The sequence below is a fragment of the Camelus ferus genome, chromosome 2, assembly GCF_009834535.1.
Source record: "Camelus ferus isolate YT-003-E chromosome 2, BCGSAC_Cfer_1.0, whole genome shotgun sequence".
NCBI lineage: Eukaryota > Metazoa > Chordata > Mammalia > Artiodactyla > Camelidae > Camelus > Camelus ferus.
The window spans coordinates 64089309-64097243 of NC_045697.1; the positions used below are offsets into that span (position 1 = coordinate 64089309).

Genomic DNA, 7935 nt, shown 5'->3' on the forward strand with positions numbered 1-7935 from the left:
CTAAACAACACACTTCTGAGCAACCAATGAGTCAAAGAAAAGAATCAAAAGGAAACAAAGATTATCTTGAAACAAATGAACAGAAGTACAACCTATCAAATATTGTGTGATACAGCAAAAGCAGTTCTAACTGAAAAGTTTATAGCAATAAACACGTATGAAAAATTAGAAAGATCTCAAATTAACAACCTAACTTTACACCTCAAGGAACCAGAAAAAAAATAACAAATTAAGCCTGAAGTTAGAAGGAAGGAAATAAATATCACAGTGGAAATAAATGAAATAGAGACCAGAAAAACAATAGAACAGACTATTGAAACTAAGAGTTGGTTCTTCTAAAAGATAAGCAAAATTGATGAACCTTTAGCTAAACTGACTTAAAAAAAAAACTCAAATAAATAAAATCTGAAATAAAAATGGAGACATTGTAACTGATACTACAGAAATATGGAGATTCATGAGGCTACTATGAACAGTTATATGCCAACAAATTGTATAACCTTGAAGAAATGGATAAATTTCTAGAAACACACAATCAAATAAAACTGAATCAAGAAGAAATAGAAAAATCCTAACAGACCAAGAATGACTAAAGAGAGTGAACCAGTATTCAAAAACTCCCAACACAGAAAGCTCCAGGACCAGAAAGCTTCATTGGAGAATTCTACCAACTATTTAAAGAAATAAGACCAATATTTATCAAACCCTTCCAAAATATCAAGGAGAAAATAGTTCAGAGTATATTCTATGAAGCCAGCAGTACCTTGACACCAAAACCAGATAAGAATGCCACAAAACAAACAAAACTATAGCTTAATATCCCTGATGGACTATATCCATCCAATTTGCATCGATATGCAAAAATTCTCAACAAAATATTAGGAAACTGAATTCAAGAACACATTAAAAGAACTGTACACCATAACCAAGTGGGACTTGTCCATATGATGTAGGATGGTTCAACACATGCAAATCAATAAATGTGAAACATCACATCAATAAAATGAAAGATAAAAATCACATGATTATCTCAATAGACACAGAAAAAGTATTTGATAAAATACAGTATCCTTATTTGATAAAAATCTTTAACAGATTGGACATAAAAGAAACACACTTTACCATAACAATGGTGATACACAACAAACCCACAGCTAACACTATATTCAATGCAGGAAAATTCAAAGTATTTTTCAAAAGATCAGAAACAAGGCAAGGATGCCCACTCTCAACTCGTAGTAAAGATATTACTGGAAGTCCTACCTAGAGCAATTAGGCAAGACAAAGAAAAGGCATCAAAATCAAAAAGTAAAAAGTACAATTGTTGCTATTTGCTGATAATATAATCTTATATATAGAATATACCAAAAAGTAAGACAGGAAAAAATAACTGTTGGAATTAATCAATGATTTCAGTAAAGAGCAGGATACAAAATCAACATATAAAAATCAGATGCATTTCTTTATATTAATGATGAAAACATGTGAGGATGAAATATAGAACACTGTACCCTATCAAAAAGGTAAATTACTTAGGAATCGATTTAACCAAAGAAGTGTAAGATCTGTACAGTGAAAACAAGACATTGGTAAAAGAAATCAAAGAAGATACAAACAAATGGACAGACATCCTGTATTCATGGAAGAATTAATATTGTTAAAATGATCATACTATCCAAAGCCATCTAGACTCAGTGCATTCTCCCTCAAAATACCAAGGGCATTCCTCAAAGAAATAGAAGAAACAATACTAACATTGGTGTGGAATTGTAAAAGGTCTCAAAAAGTTAATAAATCATGGAAAAAAAGAACAAAGCTAGAGGTATCACAGTTCTAGATTTCAAGCTAAACTACAAAGCCATAATAATAAAAACAGTATGAAAGGAAAAGATCAAGATGATGGAGTAGGAGAACTCCACTACACCTCCACCCATACCCCTACAAATACATCAAAAAGACATCTACATGTGGAGCAGTTCTCACCAAAGACAAACTGGCAACTGGCAAAAAGACTCTTACACAACCAGGGCTGTAAGAAAGATCCACAAAAATCTGGGTAGGAAGGAAAGAGAAGCAATCAGGTTGAGACCTGTGCCCTTGGGCAGGGACACAGAAGAGCTGGGGGATTACACAAGCTCAAAATTCCTCCCAGGGAGTGAGCAGTTTGAAACACATATCGGGTGCCCCAAACCTGGGGTCTGACACCAGGAGGATGAGTCCACTTAGCTGGTTTGAAAACCAGTGGGACTGACAGTGAGGTTACAAGAAACCTAGATTCCCCTCATGAAGAGCACACACACACTTGCTTACTTCTAAAACAAGGCATAGGAAGCAGACTGAAACTATGGGGTGGGAGAGGGGGCTTCTGGCTAGTTTCCCACAATGACCCACCAGTCTCCCCAAACAGCTGAGTGCCTGCTCTGGCCTATCTTGCTCCACGACTCAGCTCCACATAGACGCATGCAAAGCATTTGACAAAATTTAACATCCACTCATGATGAAAGCTCTAATCAAAGCAAGTACAGAGGGAACACATTTCAGTAAATAAAGACCATTTATGACAAACCCACAGCCACATCATACTCAACAGTGAAAACCTGAAAGCCTTTCCTCTGAATTCAGGAAGAAGACAGGGATGCTCACTCTTACCATTTCTGTTTCTCACAGTATTGGGTGTCCTGGCCACAGCAATCACACAAGAAATCAAACGCATCAAAATTAGAAGAGAATTTGCAGATGACATGATACTTTATATAGAAAACCCTAAAGTCTCTACCCCAAAACTATAGAACTATGGGGAATTAAGCAAAGCTGTAGGATACAAGATTAATATACAGTAATCAGTTGCTTTTCTATACACTAATGAAGAACTACCAGGAGGAGGAAAATTTTTAAATCCCACTTAAATCATATCAAAAAGAATAAAATACCTAAGGATAAGCTTAACAAAGGAAGTGAAAGATCTATGCTCTGAAAACTGTAACTTGCTGATGAAGGAAATTGAAGATGACAGAAAGAAATGGAAAAATAGCCCATGTTTTTGGATAGGAAGAGTTAATATTGTTAAAATATCTACACTATCCAAAGAAACCTGAAGATTTAATTTAATTCCTTTAAAAATTGCTGACATTTTTCTCAGAACTAAAGCAAATAATCCTAAAATTCATGAACAACCATGTATGTCTCTGATTTGCCAAAGCAATCTTGAGGAAAAATAAAGCTGGAAGAAACACGTTTACAGTTTTCAGGCTATATTATAAAGCTACAGTGATCTAAACAGCATGATGCTGGCACAAAAACAGATACACAGATCAATGCAACCAAATAGAGAGCCCCAAAATAAACCCACACACTTACGGTCAATTAATCTATGATAAAAGAGGCAAGAATATACAATGGAAAAAAGACAATCTCTACTACAAGCAGTGCTGGGAAAATTGGACAGCTACATGTAAAACAATGAAATTAGAACATTACCTCACACCATATACAAAAATAAACTCCAAATGGATTAAACACCTAAATGTAAGACCTGAAGCCATAAAACTCCTATAAGATAATAAACGTAAAATACTCTGACACAAATCTGAGCAATAGTTTTTGGTTCTGTGTCTCAAGGCAAAAGAAATAAAAGCAAAAATAAACAAATATGACCTAAATAAACTTAAAAGCTTTTGCACAGCAAAGGAAATATTTGACAAAACAAAAAATCAACCTACAGAATGGGAGAAAATATTTGCAAATGATAACTACAATAATCTGTTTAGTTATGTAATATAAAACATTATGTAAATTTTAACATTAACCTAAAATGTTAAAGGGAGGGGAGGTAGAAGTGTAAAGCTTAAGAATTCTATTGAAGTTAACTTGTTATTGATTTCAAATATGGTGTTAAAAGTTTAAGATATTTTATGTAGCTTCATGGTAACCGAAATGAAAAGATTATAGTAATTATACAAAAGAACATAGTAAAGAAATCAAAGCATACTGATATCACAAGACATCAAAGCACACACACAAAAAAAATCATGATAAGTAACAAGAAATAATGGGTCTAAAAACAACTAGAAAACAGTTGACAAAACAGAAATAGTAATTATATTGAATGTAAATTGATTAAATTATCCAATGAAAAGACATTAAATGGCTGAATGGATTAAAAAAAGATCCAAGGATGTGTTGCCCATGAGAGACTAACTTAAAAACATACCTAGATTCAGGATGTTTAATAATAATAATAACAGCAACAACAAAAGTCCAACTGGATTGGGAGTGAAGTGATGAAAAAAGGTATTTCAAGCAAATGGTAACCAAAAACAAAACCAAAAAACCCCCACAGGCAGTTATATCAAAAAATAGACTTTAAATTAAAAATGCTAAAAGGAAAAAAAGGTCTTTATGTAAGGATAAAGGGGTCATTACATCATAAAGATATAGCAGTTGTAAATATTTGTGTGCCCAACATAAGAGCCCCTAAATACATAAAACAAAACCAACCATACCTTTTAGAGAAATAAAGAACCAAACAATAATAGTTGGGGACTTTAATGCCCTGCTCTCAACAAAGTTTAAATCTTTCAGGCAGAGAATCAATAAATAAACAGTGGATTGAAAAACACTAGACCAAATGGACCTAACAAACATATATAAAATGTTCTATCTGACAAGAGCAGAATAGACATTTTTCTCAAGAACAAATGGAACATTTTCTAGGATAGACTATATGTTAAGCCACAAAACAAGTCTTAGCAAATTTGAGAAGTTTGAAATCATCCAAATATCTTCTCTGACAACAATAGTATGAAATTAGAATTACCTACCTCTATGCTTTAAGAAATTGGAAAAAGTAAAACAAATTGAGCCCAAGATAGCACAAAAGGAAGAAAGTTGTAAAGATGAGAGCAAAAGTAAATGAAATAGAGAACAGAAAAATGATAGAAAAGAAGAAAAAAGTTGGATCTTTGAAAAGATAAATGAAATTGACAAGTCTTTAGCTAGATTAACCAAGGGAAAAAGAAAGAGCTCTCAAATCAACACAATTATAAATGAAAAAAGACATTACAACTGATACCATAGAAATACAAAGAGTCATAAGAGGCTACTGTAAACAACTATATGCCATCAAACTGGACAACCTGGAAGAAATGAAAAAAATTCTTAGAAACATACAAACTACCAAGACTGAGTTAGGAAGAAATAGAAAGCATGAACAGACCAATTACTATAAGGAGATTGAATCAGTCACCAAAAATCTCTCGATGAAAAAAAGTCCAGGATCAGATGGCTTCACTCATGAATTTTACCAAACATTTAAAGAAGAGTTAACACAATGCTTCTCAAACTCTTCCAAAAAACCAAAGGGGAGAGAACATTCCCAAACTCATTTTATGAGACCAGCATCACCCTGGTACTAAAGCCAGAAAAAGACACTATCAGAAAGGAAAACTACAAACCAGTCTCCCAATATATAAATATAGATGTAAAAATTCTCAAAGTACTAGCAAACTGAATTCAGCAGCACATAAAAAGGCTCATCTACCATGATCAAGCAGGATTTTCACCTGGAATGCAAGAATGGTTCGACATACACAGAGTATTCAATACGATATATCACATTTATAGAATGAAAGGAAAAATCATATCATCCCATTAGATGCAGAAAAAGCATTTGACAAAATTCAACATCCATTAATGATTTTTAAAAAACCCCTCTTAACTAGTCAGGTATAGAAGGAATGTATGTCAACAAAATAAAGCCTATATATGATAAATACACAGCTAATACCATACTCAATGGTGTAAGTTTGAAAGATTTGTCTCTAAAATCAGGAACAAGCCAAGGATGCCCATTCTCACCACTCTTAATCAACATAGTAATGGAAGTCGTTGCCAAAGCACTCAGGCAAGAAAAATGAGAGGCATCAGAACTGGAAAGGAAGAAGTAAACTGTGTCTATCTGCAGATGACATGATCTTATATATAAAAATCCTAAAGTTTCCTGCAAAATCTCTTAGATCTAACATTGAATTCAGAAAAAGTTGCAAGAGAGAAAATTAATGCATAAAATTAGTTGCATTTCTATACACTAACAAATTTTCTGAAAAAGAAATAAAACTATTCCATTTACGGTAGCATCAAAAACAATGAAATTCTTAGGAATAATCTTAACCTTGGAAGTGAAAGATCTCTACTCTGAAAACTACATTGATGAAAGAAACTGAAGACAAAAATAAATGGAAAGGTTTCCTATATTCATGAGTGGGAAGAATTAATACTGTTAAATCATCCATACTAATAAAAGCCATCTGTAGGTTCAATACAATTCCTATCAAGATTCTAGAGAAGCAGCTGCAGCACCGAGCAAAGGAGGCAGGAACCCAAGTGCTAGCAGGAGCTGGGTGGGCATCATGGCAGGGATCACCACCATCGAGGTGGTGAAGCACAAGATTTAGGCTCTGCGGCCACAGGCAAATGATGCAAAGGAGAGGGCTGAGTGCCTCCAGCAGCAAGTTGAGGGAGAAAGGTGGCCCAGAACAGAGGCTGAGGTGGCTTCCTTGAGCCATTGGATCCAGCTAGTTGAAGAGGGGCTGGACAGCACGCAAGAGCACCTGGCCTGTCCTGCAAAAGCTGGAGGAAGCCGAGAAATCTGCTAATGAGAGCAAGAGAGGTATGTAGGTTATTGAAAATTGAGCCTCAAAAGATAAAGAAAATATGAAATCAGAAAATTCAACTCAAAGAAGCTAAGCACATTGCAGAAGAGGCAGATAGGAAATATGAAGAGGTGGCTCATAAGTTGGTGATCACTGAGGGAGACTTGAACACACAAAGGAATGGACTGAGCTGGTAGAGCCCCGTTGCTGAGAGATGGATGAACAAACTAGACTGAAGAACCAGAACCTGAAGTGTCTTGAGTGCTGCTGAAGAAAAGTACTCTCAAAAAGAAGACAAATACGAGGAAGAGAGAAAGATTCTTACTGATAAACTCAATTAGGCAGAGACCTGTGCTGAATTTGCTAAGAGGTCAGTAGCCAAGCTGAAAAAGACAACTGATGATTGAAGATAAACTGAAATACACCAAAGAGGAGTGCCTCTGTACACACAGGATGCTGGACCAGACTCTGCTTGACCTGAATGAAATATTATAGAGCACCCCGGTCCCACCCTGCCGCTGCTCCTCCCTCTGACCCCGACTCCACCTGAGGCCAGCCTGTCTGAAGCTCACCTTTAACCGAGGGCTGATCTTTAACAGGAAGGCTGCTTTTGCCTTTCACTGCCTCTCCCACCACTGCCCCTGTGTCCTTCTCACCAAACTGCCTCTGCCTCTCCCCAGAGATTCCAGCTGGGCACCTTTGGGAACAACATTTAAAGGAATGTGAGCACAACACAAAATGTCTTTAAAAGCATGTTGTGATGTACACATTTTGTAATTACCTTTTTGTTATTGTTGATGTAGCTACCATTTGTAAACCATCCCAGATAATTCCAATTCTGAAGCAGCCATCTAATCTCTTTTTCATTTTGGAAGGTAACTTCTCAGCTTAATGAGTACTACCCTCTCCAGAGAGAAGGGGAAAAGGTATAGGCTTGCCTTACTGAAAGCCAAACAGCCCAGGGAAAGACTCCATTATGGGAAACTTCATTGCTCTGTAAAAAGTACCCGCCAGACCCGAAAGGTGATTCCAGGAGGAGCTAGCCAAAAATAAATTAATAATTTAAAAGTGCTGTTCAGATTTACAGCTTTAAGGTATCTTTGGGCAACATTATTTTTATTTTTTTCAGCAAAAATGACCAAACAAATTAAGATGGTGAGATCTCTGAGGCCAAATCCTTGTCCCATCTCTACCCTGCTCCCAGCCACTCACAGAATGAGTCATGTGTCCCTTAAGTTAAGGTGACCACTTATTTGCTCTCTTGTCTCCTTGAAAGAAAAGAAAA

General features: G+C 35.6%; 1 pseudogene; it reads left to right on the forward strand.

Annotated features, from left to right (window-relative positions):
- Positions 1-6233: 6233 nt before the first annotated feature.
- Positions 6234-7363, forward strand: LOC102507011 (annotated as a pseudogene).
- The last annotated feature ends 572 nt before the right edge of the window (positions 7364-7935 follow it).